This window comes from Cydia amplana, chromosome 6 (assembly GCF_948474715.1).
Source record: "Cydia amplana chromosome 6, ilCydAmpl1.1, whole genome shotgun sequence".
NCBI lineage: Eukaryota > Metazoa > Arthropoda > Insecta > Lepidoptera > Tortricidae > Cydia > Cydia amplana.
In genome coordinates, this window is record NC_086074.1 from 4,575,182 (window position 1) to 4,591,091 (window position 15,910).

A 15,910-nucleotide genomic window follows, 5' to 3' on the forward strand; every position below is an offset into this window, starting at 1 on the left:
GATTTACCTCCGACGTTTCGAGGACGGCATTGGCCCCGTGGTCTCGGAGAAGACTATAGATATATTATACCTGCTTATAAACAGTTACACGACTATAACCGATTGAATATAATTAGGCATATTTTATAACTGACATTAGGCGCTTCTTCTGTCTGCTTAAAACCGCGAGGTATTCTGGTCTGATGGCAGTCGTCCGAATCTTTGAATGATTCGCTATATATTTATAGGACCCGATTCTTGAAATCTAATAACTATAGTACTAATATCGCCCATTGAATGGAATTAAAAGGGATTTCTTGAAACAGGTTTTAAAACGGGTCTAGTTTTAAATTATTTCAAATCTTGTTTTAGTCTGACACCTATTGTTTTATTACGTGCATATGGCCGAAATTAAACTTTAACTGTAATAAATAAAAACACATTTAACCGATTTACAAGACCGAAGTGATCCCATACCATAAGTGCTCCGTGAACAAGGTTTTGTACGGAACACTAATAATATAAAAACCAATGTCAAAAGACATGCAAAATAAGTGATTATGCAAACGTTAGCGCTACTTTTAAAACAGCAGAGCACTACCAAGATCCACAAGACTGACTATGACAAGCCGTTACACAGTCGGAACGAATAATCTCGCTAATAGAAGTCGCTATTCTCTAATCACGGCTCGACAGTCGTCACCCGGCGTCGGAGTGGGCGAGCCGCGCGTCACGGTGACGCGGCGGGCGTGCTCGCGGCGTCACAACAGCTGATCGTGCAGTGTAAACAAATCATAGTAGACTCCCACGCGCGCGCGCGCGCGCTGGGAAACGCTACTAGATACAGTCGCCATAATGATATATCGCAGCGGCCACGGTGCTTACAAATACATATCTGAACATGTTCCTATGGTTATGTCTGTTGAAGTTTATGTTCAGATATTTTTGAGCACCCTTGTCGCTCTCATATATTCAATGGTGACTGTTCACCGTACATAAAGTCTAGTACTGACTTATACCTACCTGATTTACACACGACTTCCTAACCATCGTCATACGTGATAAAACTTCAGCACGTGAAACAGTGTACGTCCGAGAGTGGGAGGTTATTAGTTTCAAATAGCGATGTCTAGTTAGTACTGGCATTCCACACTCAGAATTTAAGGAATTCTGTATCTTATCTGTAAACACGGCGAAGCGAAGTGTGTAATTAAACAGCAAAATGCTTGTTTCAAATGCAAGTGGTCTTTTTTTCTACAGTAATCTTTCGGTTGTAGTTTTATTTTGTCCGTCAATGTTGGTTAACTATTATAGGTACGTATTACGAAAAACTCTAGGCTAGAAAAATTTCAGACACGAAAAATTTACAACCTACGCCAAAGGAGAATTTTCTCTAGAGACCTACACGCCAGTCTACTTTGCACTCTTGGCCATAAAACGTCCAGTGTAATTGTGAACGTACAGGTCAGAGCAATAAAATGATAACTGCAAACAGTTTAGGAAGAGAGACAGGTCATGTTGATGTTATTGCTGCAAGGCCTTATCGGATTAGCACAGAGCAAATTAATACCATAAAGTATTATAAAGGCGGTAATTACGGTATGAAAGCCGGCAATGTCAGTTTAATTGGCCCCGTGCAGAAATGGCGTCATTATAGCCATTTAAGCGGGTCAACGGAGGTGGTGCGACCGGTAGATATCGGCTGCTTCGGCACACTTTTTAGAGTTGGTCGCATGTTCGCAAGCTTGAGGGAGTCGATTTTTGAGGCGAGCTAGTGTGACTTGACCTCGAGATACCTAACAAATATGATGTGAAAGTGTTCTTGTGGTTTGCAAACTATCGACTCACCTGCGCTGTGGAAGCTATAGAATAACGTGTGCGTGCGACGTAAGTCGACGTATATGACAAACTCAACATCAAGACGCGAGCTGAGACGGGCATTTCAACCCTAGAACACGTTGTAGCAATAAAAATGTTATATTCATATACCTACATCAAACCCGTCAAAGTTACACGAGACATTGTTTTACAAGGTGGGACTAGAACAAGGTAGGCGTAGGCGCCACCGATGCACTTGTCTGACAGTTTGATTCAGCTACTCCTTATGAAATAGCAAAAATACTTACTTACTTAGGTACTTGGCTGGCGCGATGACCCAAAATGAGCCTTGGTCTCAAACACAAGAGCACGCCACTTTGCTCGGTCCAGAATGGTATCACGCCAGCAAAAATAGCTTGATAGAAATTACTTATAGGAAAGAAATATGACGTAATTTAAACAATCGAAAACTGAAATATTACAAACACGTGTAAAGTAAAGTAAGTGCATGTGTTGCTGTTTCATTTCGAGATAGCTATGAATAATTTTCATAGATGAAGGTCAATTTACCCTTGAGATCTTCGTGAAATGTTTAAATCTATTTAAACAATTCGCGTCTAGGAAAGGATAATTACACCTCTTCCATCAAGCTGCTAAATCATTACTATATAAACCGCTACCTATTTAAAGTTTAATGAACGATAGATCCTGTGTTAATAACAGCCTGGCGGTTTAGCTACGAACTTCACTGATAGCACAGAATAAATAATAGTACTAAGTACAGAAGACTCACTCTCTAACAAAACGCGTCTGTTACGATCAGCACAGATATGGCCGCTAGATGGCGACAGCGCCACGCGCGGCTTATGGCTTTCCCCAAAATTGGGGCCGAACGGATGTACTTTTAGCTACCTGTAGCAAAGCGACGAAATCGCGGAGTGAGACACGCCTGCTGATAGTTGCTTATTGGGGAATGAGAGTGAAACCAATGGTAAGGCAGTAAATAGGTAAAACTTATGAAAACTAGATATTCCAATTTTTTATATGAAAGGAGAGAAAAGCCTTTGAAACTAGAAATTAGGAAGAGTTTTTGGTCAAAGCGAGTTGATTACAAACACATCAGAAGTTCATAAATAGTCTAGACGTTTTTAAAACTTAATTATACTCTAAAGTACTTGGAAATAAAGACATGTTTAAACGTCAAGAGTATTAAAAAAAACGACTTTATAAACTAATATGTGTGTGCATGTGATTGTGTTGTTAAACTAAATGCAACTCTATCGTGACATGTTAGACAAAGACATTAACTATTTAATTAAATTATTACTTTTTTACAAGCAGCAATCATTAATGATAAATTTCCTGTTGTCCGTACTGTCACTGACTACCTACTCTACTCTTCTGCTCTTACCTCTACATGTACGAGCAAAAGGATAACGATCTAACGCTTCTAGAAAGCAAGCATCTAAGCATCTTATACCAATATTTTCTAACGATTCCAAGATACTGATTGCACATACCGCGTAGCTCCGGCGCGACGCGACAGCACGCCATAGCGCAGTATCGCAAAATTGTCTATTATCGGGGGCACGGACCGCCGGCGCATTTGCATATAACCGACACGCTATTACTAGCTATTACGTGCCATATGCGGCGAATACATGTATTAACTTCATGTATTAAGTGTGGTGTACCTGGTTTTTATGCATTAGTGCCTGTACGCAAATCATAAGTCGATTGGCGGCCACATACTCCGATCATAAAGGCCTCATTATCAAAACTAAATTATACCACGACAACAGATATCTTCTATTTAACCAGCTAAAACACTCTCAGCTAAACTTAACTGACAAAAAACGCCATTACGAACATAACACATAAGTATAAAGTGCATAATTAAAAAAAAATATGTCGATTATACTGTAGGTGTAGAATAAAATGAAAAACCAATCACCATTTCCAAGACATCGAAATTTTCACAATTTCTGCGCGTGGCGCAGCATTGTTAATATTGGGGTTGGTCGTTGGTCAGACTATAGTACTGACCATAAACCAATCGAATGCGTCGGTACAATAAATTAACAGTTAGACGTAACATATTTATGGCTTAATTGCCTGTGGGGAGGACAAATTATGTTTCGAACGTTTCAAGTACAGTTGGCAAACGAGTTGACGAGTGGACATCGTTTAATTAAATTGACGCGCTGTTAGTCATTTGCATATTTTTTTGGCTCAACTATTTCAGGTTCCTACGTAATTATTACTAAATCTAAGTCTATAAGTGTGAAATTTCTCAATTTCTTTTGCCGAAGTGACATATGCAATAAAATCCATAGCTTTCAGTAAATCAATTGGCGACGCGACGCGTGATAGATTAATGTGTCATTTGCATATCGCATCGTTCCGTTGGCCTGTCATCTACCTTTTAATCGATAACAGCTTTGAGGATAAAAAAGAAATGAATAGCCAGTGTCAGAATTAGAGATTGAAATTAGCAAAAGAAACGAAGTTTGTAATACGAGAAGGAAGGCACACCTGCCTTTATGTTCGCCTCGCCCCATCTCCGACACCTGCGCCTCGCCCGATAACTCACGAGAAAAAAAAAACATTCCATTAGCACAACTATGAACAATGTCTGCACGACCGATGTCAGCAGCGTGCGAATGCATGATATATCGTGATCTAGCATCGCCCGCAGAAAAGCAACACAATTTCACGTGACATTTTAGGCCAAGCGGGTGAATAAATTGTGCGAACGCCTATCTAGAGAATTTTCCGGACGTATTTCATAATCAAAATCATATTTCAGAGGCGGAAGGCGGCTGTGGCGTCCGGGAGAGGCGAGGAGACACGCCTAGAGGAAGAAATATGGCAGCGAGAAGGTACGTCGGCGAACTACGCAGGAATATCTGGCATCTCCAGGCGCCGGGCCTTGCGCGATTTATCTCGTGCCGGCCGGGCGCGCGGCACTCTTTGGGAAATTGCGTACAAGGCAAACAAAGAAATTGCACGTCGAGATAAACCGCCCGGCCGAATCGAGCATATAAACGCCCCTCAGCGTTACTCATACGAGCACCGAACAAAAACTCCGCTAGCTTCAATACCGTTACCAGACCTCTCGAATCAAATCTGTTGAAGCTATCCGTACGACTCAATAATAAATATACTAGACATCAGAGAAAAGCAAAACAAGAGTAAAGGTAAAAACGCTTTAATGACCCGGAAGGTACGCCAATACTGCAGAATCGTTACAACCGACAGGGAGTTGATTAGACCCGCCCATGCCTCTTTCCAAGGTAACAAGGGTTGGTCAAAAGTTTATTCGCAAACTTTACTCCGCTTTCAGTTAATAAATATTGAAGAAATTCTTTGATGTAAAAACGGTGAGACGAAGCAAAATATCTTCATCAAATATGAATTGATTTTATAAATTAGCAGGCGTCGCTGCGAGTGATAAATAATTATTCCGGTAAAGAAAGTCCATGACAAATTTCCTCCGGCTGTCTAGAAAGTAATTTCAACACCGACTAGGACTTATGCTTTTAGATAAATGGGGGAGCTATTTGATTTCAGTTTGATAATCCGCAAACCGCTGGGCCTCTGAGATAGCGGCGGACGAGGGTTTTGAAAGGGGGCGGACAGAACGCTTTTAGATTTCCAAGGCTCAAAAACAGTTTATACCTCTAAAGGTTGTTTTTCAGCGAGCGTGTAGTAAAGAAAGGATGTACGATATTAAGCTGTAGAGTAGAGGCAGGAGTAGAGTATACACAGACTCGCTCGAACGCGGGTCCGCCCGATACTAATATTTCATCGTTTGCACACGCAAACTTGCTCACGCCGCCATTGTGTGTAAATACGGGTACGCACAGGTCGACGTCCATAATATCCGAAACGTGAGCCAGCCGATCGATACTTACGCTAATACGTTGCATTTTAAATTCATACAAATATAAATTCGTCCCCTGCGAATCTCCGTTCAGCCCGCTGTATTTCCCAGGGGTGGGAATACTTCACAAAAAGACAGTCAGTGAATGTGATGGACGTACCTATTTCAGGGCGCATCCATCTTAGAGAATATATATTGGATATACGTACATATATAGAGTTCGGACGAAATTCTGACCCTTCTAAAGGACACGGCTGCCTCCGAGGAAACGATACGCATCAAAGGTCTACATAGTCTACATAGTAAGGATTCCTTAGAAACAATGTACAAGCATAAATTTAAAGTAGATTTGAAGAAATTTCTTAAGGCTTGGCCAGACACAGAGCGCGACTTGGCGCGACGCAGCGCCGCGTGATGCCGACGCGATGACTGTTCAAACAGGGCGCGCGCGGACCGCGCTCTCAACACGCCCTCATAGCGCGCGCGAACGCGGCGTGGCCGCGCGCCACCGCTCGCTGCCTAACGTCCGATCCGACTGATGTGACCCAGCGCAACGCGGCGGCCCGCCGCGTCTCGCCGCGTCCGCGCGGCGCAGCGCTGCGCGGACGCAAGGGGCCGCGCAGCGCGGGGCGCGACAGAAGCGGGGCGTGATACCGGCGGGACGCAGTCTGTTTGACGTCGGTAACCTGTTAGCATGTGCCGCGGTCGCGCGGCGCGGACGCGGCACTGCGTCGCGCTCTGTGTCTGGCCAAGCCTTTATATGTTTAAAAGAATCAATTAACAAATGGTCTTCTGTAACACGTAGGCAAGTGTAATATTGAAGTATAACGATAACCCTAGGGTTTTTCGGTCCAACATTCGGCACATTTATTAATACTAACTCCGAAACACGAGCCAAAATGGCGCCGATACGGCAGAAAGCCTATCAACGAGCAGCGTTTCAAATTTAACGACCCCACACGCAGCGTTATTCTCAAGACTTTACGGCAGCGCCACCAATAGCGACGAGAAGACTGGAAACTATACGAAGTTAATGCAACACTCAGAGCTAGGTTGTTTTTAAAAGAAAATGCGGTAAGTACTTGTGTATCTACATACATATACCTATACCTAATGAATGTAGTAGGGATGTGGTGGCTGTACAGAGTTGGGTTACCAGCGGAACACGTATCTCGGAGGGTGGACCGAGGGGGTTTCGAGACGTGATATTTCACCAAACAACTATAACTATAACTAATAATTATTATCTAGGTACCTACTCTTGTTCATAAAGGTAATGTGAAGTTTTTCTCAGATGAGAATATGTTGTGGGAGCAACATAAAGACACACAATAGACAATATTTAGTTAGGTATTGCAAGTAGATTGTTAATAGGTATCGATGTGTATTTAAGTAACGGCAATGCAATCTACTCGCAGTCAGTTTTTAACGCCTATCACTATCACTATAAGAACAATTGCGATTAGGATGAAAGAGAAATAGAAAGCCAATTAAAATTAAAGTAACTGGATTTCCGGTCGAGAAAATCTCTTGAGCACAATAAAATAAACAAAATGTGGCTTTCCATCAGAGAAGGGTCCTTATGCTTCATCTGCAATAAGGACGTTTCTATGAGAATTTCTGTTGAAATTTCAGATGGAAACGTCCTTATTGTACTTGAATAAAGCATAATGAACTTTCTGTAATGCAAATCCACAAATGATCACCAACATAAACATTAAGTAAGTCTGTATGAAGGCAAGAGCCACAATAAATTCACCCGAGTAAATGTGGTCGTTGTAATTAGGAGAAAAGTTCAGAGGGCGACCTCAGCTTGTCATGCATGCCTTTTTTGTTTAGTACACGCGCGGAAAATAAAACACGCGTCGGGGACCTTACTCCAAGAATGTGGCGTGTGAATATTTTACCCAGTGGCAGGGTTAAAGCTAATTTGTTAGAAGGTTACAAAAAACCTCAACTTTCAATATCAAAGGCTGGCCGTTTTTTAAGTAGGTAATTAAACCATTATAATGTATTCGTACAAGATTTCATGTCTTCAGTAAAAGGTAAAAGTTAGTCAGTCTGTAGTTTTCGCGTACATTAGGTTTTTGTAAATCATTCTCTTAGGAGTCATTAGACTCAAATTACGAGTAAAAAACAGCCCTAAGGTTAATCAAATCAAGTAGGACGATATAAGCTACTATTACTGATCTGTAAAGAAAGACCAATGTTAAGCAATTTACCATATTTGTATTTTCATTCTTTTAATTTTTAGTTTTCCTGTATCATGGACTAGACAGACTAGACCAGCGGTCGGCAACCTTTTAGCAGCCAAGGGTCACATAGTAGCTAACGAAGTTGACGCGGGCCGCACTTTGTTAATATTTATGACTTTATCAGACATTGTCGTTTGTCAATATTACATACAAAATAGCCAGGGAGGCTCGCGGGCCGCAAGTGAGAGGTTCGCGGGCCGCATGCGGCCCGCGGGCCGCCGGTTGCCGACCGCTGGACTAGACTATATAAGTAGACTGATGAATTTTCACTTCAATGAAGCAAACGGACGTTACTGCACGACCACAAGCAAAAAACATGAATCGGCAAGGCTCTCCGATTAGTGATTACCTACTCACTAAATCCGTTCACTGTCCTAAAAACATAGTTTTGGTACCTTGGTAAGAAACCAAGATTCATCTTGAAACAGATCCTAGTAAATATTCAAACTCATAGCAGACGAATGGTCGGACCGTAGAATATTGCACTTAAAATAATTTAACACTTTACATTAATTGTTGATCGAGCAGTTTAACAAGGTGAAGCGGGTTTACGATTTACTTAGGCTTTATTGAAATACGTAGGATTCAAGTGTGTAGTTCTCATTATTGCAAAGTTAGTTTGTTGTTTATGAAGTTTGTTAATAGGGGTAATGACGTCACATTTGAATCGGGCGTGGAATAATCTTGTGATGGCTATTAGACGGGGAACGCCCAAGTTTCGGTGTGAGTCGAGCGTGAGTCACCTCGAGATAGACAGTATGATATCGGGATAGCGATGCCGTGCCGCAGGCGACGTGGCACCGCCCGTAGATTGCATTTCATTTCATGATACGATACCCGTTTCGAATAAAATCGATCATACGGTTCGCAAAACTAACCATTTCCAATATATTTCGCAAACTAACATCGGTAGCGTTAATTTTGCAGGCCATCGGCAGACGCGATGTTGCAGAATTCTCCCTCGGCACGCTAAACCGTAGTTATCATAATTTTTCGCCGATGTAACTTATCCGATGCTTTCATTTTCAATGCTATGGTGTAAGCACACGCAATATCATGATATTGGAAACGGAGATAGTTAAACCACACGAGGTTGAGACAAGTGCGATAAAGGTATCGTAATCTATGCTTACACGCCAATAATCCCGATTGGCGCGTGGGCGGGTTCGGCCGAAAAGCCGTGAGAACCTTACGAGCTACGAGGCTGATTCCCGAGGCTTCAGTTACGGAGCGTTGCAAAATTACCGTTTCAAAATCCGCACGGCGACCGCTTGGGAAACACCGTACCGGGCAATTGTTAACATTGATATTGAAACCCGACTTGTGAGAACGAGGTATGGAATTAAAGAAATATTATTGTTATCGGAGAGGATCCAGTGGCGTGCACGGGAAGCGGTTGCCGTTAGGCTGAATTGTAACACGGGAGTCGAACCGGCTGTGGAGGAAATGCAATATTACTGTAGAGCGGAGGACGTGTGACATCCGTAGTAAAATCATAGGTTAGAAAGGAAAACGTATAGATTTATAGGTTGCAGTTACGGATGTTCTAGGTCTTATACGTTTGTCGACAAATATGATGATATGAATAGTAACTAGAACATAAAATAGCAAGGCAGGCGCTTCGAATTAATTCCATTGACATTGCAATCTTTCTCCCGATCTACGTAATGAAACAAGTGTAATGAACCCAGCAATATATTTTAAACTAACACGTATGTGAGAATTCGTGCACGCGTGGTAATATTCAAACGGAATATTGAATCCCATGTTGAGTGCAAAAGAATGTAAACTGCTGCGTGATAGCATTTTTCAGCAATATCCGTTTAACGAGCGAGCTGAATGCATTAGTGAGCAGGGGTGTTATTTTCCGAATGCTTTTACCAAGCGCTGACAAGACAAGCCAACGCACAACAACCAGTATATTCACTTATTAGGGTTCCGTACCCAAAGGGTAAAAACGGGACCCTATTACTAAGACTCCGCTGTCCGTCCGTCCGTCCGTCCGTCCGTCTGTCACCAGGCTGTATCTCACGAACCGTGATAGCTAGACGGTTGACATTTTCACAGATGATGTATTTCTGTTGCCGCTATAACAACAAATACTAAAAACAGAATAAAATAAAGATTTAAATGGGGCTCCCATACAACAAACGTGATTTTTGACCGAAGTTAAGCAACGTCGGGCGGGGTCAGTACTTGGATGGGTGACCGTTTTTTTGCTTGTTTTGCTCTATTTTTTATTGACGGTGCGGAACCCTCCGTGCGCGAGTCCGAGTCGCACTTGGCCGGTTTTTAGGGTTCCGTAGCCAAATGGCAAAAAACGGAACCCTTATAGATTCGTCATGTCTGTCTGTCCGTCTGTCTGTCCGTCCGTATGTCACAGCCACTTTTCTCCGAAACTATAAGAACTATACTGTTGAAACTTGGTAAGTAGATGTATTCTGTGAACCGCATTAAGATTTTCACACAAAAATAGAAAAAAAAAACAATAAATTTTTGGGGTTCCCCATACTTCGAACTGAAACTCAAAAATTTTTTTTTCATCAAACCCATACGTGTGGGGTATCTATGGATAGGTCTTCAAAAATGATATTGAGGTTTCTAATATCATTTTTTTCTAAACTGAATAGTTTGCGCGAGAGACACTTCCAAAGTGGTAAAATGTGTGTCCCCCCCCCCCCTGTAACTTCTAAAATAAGAGAATGATAAAACTAAAAAAAATATATGATGTACATTACCATGTAAACTTCCACCGAAAATTGGTTTTAACGAGATCTATTAAGTAGTTTTTTTTTTATACGTCTTAAATCGCCTAAATACGGAACCCTTCATGGGCGAGTCCGACTCGCACTTGGCCGCTTTTTAAGTCTTCATCAACGCATGGATTGAGACGGATCTCAATTTACAGTGGTTTGCGTGCATCTTATAAGCAATGGGAATAGGCGGTCAGGAAACTATGCAAACAGCAATAAAGTCGATATTCGTCTGGCGATCGGTGTGTCGTAGCTAGTAATGTCTGTGCACAGGAAGTCAATATCCACGGTCGGTGGCAGATGGGCAGGTGTGCCGCGTGCCAGCTGTCATGGTGTTTTCTACTCCCAAAAACACCTGTGCCTTAAATCTTTAGAGGAACACCAGTGTCCCTTTCCTATAAAAAGTACCTTTTCCTCGTTGGATAAAAAGGTACTCTTAAGATGAGACCCTGCACGTTTACTTATGACAACAGCCTTAGTAAGACCTATTTTAATGTAATTTTAAGCTCCGATCTGTTGCCCGGCATCTAATCATAAGGATAAGTCAATTAATCTTGACTTTGAATCATTTATTTAGTTAATTTAACACTAAACAGTATTGGCAAGCAGCAATTTAAATCACACGACGTAGTAATTATATAGAGACGGGACAACATAACGCGACGGTTAAACGTTTTTGTTGACCAAAGCGGAACGGCCCTACTAAGCGTTTTAAGATCGTTAATATATTCGAATGTCCAGCAAAGGTCCTGTTATCAGCAGAATCGCGTGCTTGTGTCCGTTAATTGGGTATAAAGAGGTGCAATAATGGGGCTGGCCGGCGTGAGGTCAACGCACGGTGCGGCGGCGGAAACGCGGCGGGAGCGATGGCGACGGATCCACCAAACACAGAACCCTTTTACTGAAAACAAGTACAAACTTCCTTTAAAATGTACGTCTATTATTACAGACGGATGTCCTGTCTGACGGTCGACTGACCTAGAAACGACTAATTGAAACATTAATTTACAGGCAAACGCCTTTGCAATTGAAAATCTGAACCAAGGAGTATGAATATTCGTTCGGTACTGTTCCGTATTATTCATTCATTAATTCTCTGGCTCTCAACTTGGTCTTATTTTTTGGTGTTTTGTTTTACATTTTTATGGCTAACCAAAAAGTAAAACGAAGGCGAAGTGAGACATCATAGACACATCGCATTTTTCCATATCCGACTATGTTAGTAATACGATTTTTTATGATCCGTCTCGAATCTGTCAGAAGCCGTATGAGCTTCAAAATCAAACTTCAATGATTCATTTAATTATTTCAATCGTAATTTATTCACCCTGGCATACGAAGACTTAAAATGTGTAATCCCATGATGTGTTGGTAAAGATCTTAAACAGAAAGACATCATTATAAACTATGCAACGCTGGCCACTAGACGATAATCATGTATTATTGTATATCGTATCTGTATGTATTGTTTTGCGTATGTAGTTACTGAATGAAGTAGTGACTGCGTGTGAAGATCTTTGATGTCAGTCAATAGCAACCACAATACAACCGCATTACTAATGGCATTGAATTAGCGATAACTGATCATGTTTCACGACTAACATTAAATATTCATTTTAAGCAAGGCATTAATTGTTGGGAGTTCGGGCCGTAAAGATACCTACGGTCGATACCATGGGAACATTACGATACCAATAATTACATTGAGAAATAATTACATCTTCATGATGAGTTGATCATTCGTGGAATACATTGTTTTGAGATGCAGTAACGGTGCGTAATCGTAAGATAATGCTTTCGTTTTATTATTGTTTGGCCGAGTTCGGACGTTACACAATCGAATGGTAGCATCAGCGGGTAAGTCGGTCTGTAAAACAGATCTCAGTTACTTATATATTGTACGGACTCTGTGTAAGTAATAAAACCAAGCAAGAACAAGGTCTTGGAAGCAGCAGCACTGACTTATGCAAACTGCCGAAAGGAGCCAAAATCCGGTAAAAAAAGAAGCGGCTGTCGGTACATTTTAGGATGGTAGTCTAATTTGTAGAAAATGTTAAACTTAGATTAGCTACACGTATAATACACATTGTAATCTCAAAGGTTAAGTCAGCCTTAAACATCCCGAACCATGCATAAATTTATGTGTGTGAGGCGAAATAAACAAAACAGACTAATCTATGGTGACAACTGTTAAATTAAGGGCCGAGTGTGTATGAACAGAAAAGCTTTTAATCACCCACGGTGATTTGGCAGGAAGTCGGAATAAATCACTTTCCTCTTAATTTGGCTCCATTTCAGCAATAATGTACTAACTAAAAACATATCACACCTTTAGTAATAGTACATTATTGTCGAGGTTCGGAAGTAGCTACTTGCAGGCTGAGGATTCGTTTTAAACGGACAACCTTGGGAGTCCGTTTAATTGAATCCGAAGCCAGCAAGTAGCCTTCCAGCCGCGAGTCATATATAGTGCTTTTCTCAAAAATGGTGCAAGAAATAGAAATATTTTACAGTAACGTTCTAATTTTCACAGAAAAAAGTAAAACCATTAAAAAGATTTGCTTGCCGCCTTTAAAAAAAAGTGTATTTTTCTGCTGAAAATACGCCAACGTATTTGAGACACCTAAATAGTCGCGCTACCAACATTATAATAATAAGTGCTGATCATCTGTTTGGCTGTTTAATGGACCTATGCCTTCATTTGATATGGCCATTTAAAGTTTTAAAAAGTTTGGAACTCGTTAAATAATGGAATTTGTATGCAACATTGCAGTCCCGAAATCGAGACTGCAATGTTTTTAACTTTTTGAATAACCATAAACTACGCACTTTGCGACTTATTTTTAGGGTTCCGTAGCCAAATGGAAAAAAACGGAACCCTTATAGATTCGTCATGTCTGTCTGTCTGTCTGTCTGTCCGTCTGTCTGTCCGTCCGTATGTCACAGCCACTTTTCTCCGAAACTATAAGAACTATACTGTTGAAACTTGGTAAGTAGATGTATTCTGTAAACCGCATTAAGATTTTCACACAAAAATAGAAAAAAAAACAATAAATTTTTGGGGTTCCCCATACTTCGAACTGAAACTCAAAAATTGTTTTTTTATCAAACCCATACGTGTGGGGTATCTATGGATAGGTCTTCAAAAATGATATTGAGGTTTCTAATATCATTTTTTTCTAAACTGAATAGTTTGCGCGAGAGACACTTCCAAAGTGGTAAATTGTGTGTCCCCCCCCCCCCCTGTAACTTCTAAAATAAGAGAATGATAAAACTAAAAAAAATATATGATGTACATTACCATGTAAACTTCCACCGAAAATTGGTTTGAACGAGATCTAGTAAGTAGTTTTTTTTATACGTCATAAATCGCCTAAATACGGAACCCTTCATGGGCGAGTCCGACTCGCACTTGGCCGCTTTTTTTTAACCGGCAACGTCGACTTTGCCGTCCACTTTTGAGAAAAATAACATTTACATGTTTTCAAGACATATCTCATTAAGGTAGCTAGGTAATTTTCTTTTTCTCCGTTTCCCTTTTATACGACTATTTATATTTATATCTAACTAAAAAAGGGTATTGCCCAATGGTTTAGGTTTATACATGTTCGTAACTTCGTGTGTATATTTTTCGGCATGTGGTTAAAAGGCTGGATACGAATGTTAATATATGAAGTGTTAGATTTATCTTTTACACGCACGGCATGGCCACGTCGATATAGATATCCAATTTTCATTGCTCTTGAACTTATGTTTGTAATTGATGTCCCCAATTATTCCGACTATGAAATTAGAGCGTGTAAAACCAACATCAGAGGGCCTACCGCGAACCACGTTCGACGTGTTGCCTCTCTGTCGCACTTGTAAATTCGTTCGTAAGTGTGACAGGGAGGCAACACGTCGAACGTAGGCCCTCAGGACTCGTCACGTCATCAATGATGGCGACGTTATCTAGGCGGGCATTCAACAAGTCGACGTGCCCAAAGATAACATTCTTTGTTCCGAGCGTCAAACGGAATGCGGGCGAAATCTTTCTACGTATTTACAGTACGGACTTTTCAGGGTACTAGGCTGTAATTTAGAACATTTCTTACTCGGTTTTAAATATGATTGAAATGTTTGAGTTGAAAAGGTTACTTACTATTGTCGACTTATACCAACGGCTCCATTTCTAGTTCGTGTTATTTCGGATGGCTTACCTGAAAACAAAGAAAAACAAGTTAAAAAAAATTCTAGTTGGGAATTCTTGGTTCTTACTGACCAATATTAAACAAAATAAGTTCTAGGTACTTACCACTGTGGTACTTACGGTTATTGGTAATTACGTCTTTGTGTAAGGCCTGAGTGGACGCTCGAGTTGGGCGTGCAGCGGGGCGGGGCGTGCGGCGTGCATGTTAAACAAATGCAAACGTATAGTAGCGAGCGGCCTTAGTGCACGCTGCTCAAATCACTTGGGAGCTCGACGCCACGCTGCACGCCCCGCCGAACGCTCCGCCTCGAGCGTCCACTCAGGCGTTACACTTTGGTAGTTGCTTTTAGTAGTTTTGATATGGAATGGAATCTACGTCTCGACCGATATCGACACAATTGAAAATCTTGCCCTACAAAAGCCTCAAATAAAATCTAAATAAGTTGGGGCACGCCCAACGGATAAGTATACTTATTACGTGCCGCCATAGAATGGGAATTCAAGTTATGCTATGTATGTACCTCAGCAAGTTATAAAAAGACATGTGTAGATAAGGTATTTTTATTTCAACAGTTTTGAATGCAACTCACTAGTAGTAGGACTGTTTCCTTGACACTGCTAAAGTTAGTCGAGTAATTATAATTAATTAATTGGATAAACTACACCGGTAAGCCCGAATGCAGCTATTAAGAATACATTATAAAGAGCTTATTAAACGTGCGGACCGTTAACCCAGAGACCTTTGCACGTGATATCGCGATCAGCTGGTTTGCTCTTCACAAAGCTCAACACTTTGCTTCAAGCCGACCAGTATACGTGCGACCCCCGATTGTAAGGACTATGTTACGAATCAAGTCGATAACGCGGCGTCGAAAACGGGACCATTACTAAGACTCCGCTGTCCGTCCGTCCGTCCGTCCGTCCGTCTGTCACCAGGGTGTATCTCACGAACCGTGATAGCTAGACAGTTGAAATTTTCACAGATGATGTATTTCTGTTGCCGCTATAACAACAAATACTAAAAACAGAA

At 41.2% G+C, this 15,910-nt stretch overlaps 1 protein-coding gene across 3 annotated transcripts in view; it reads right to left on the reverse strand.

Annotated features, from left to right (window-relative positions):
• LOC134648675 (serine/threonine-protein kinase NLK) overlaps positions 1-15,910 on the reverse strand; it is a 143,816-nt gene that overhangs the window by 65,303 nt on the left and 62,603 nt on the right. The gene's annotated exons all lie outside the window — the stretch shown is intronic.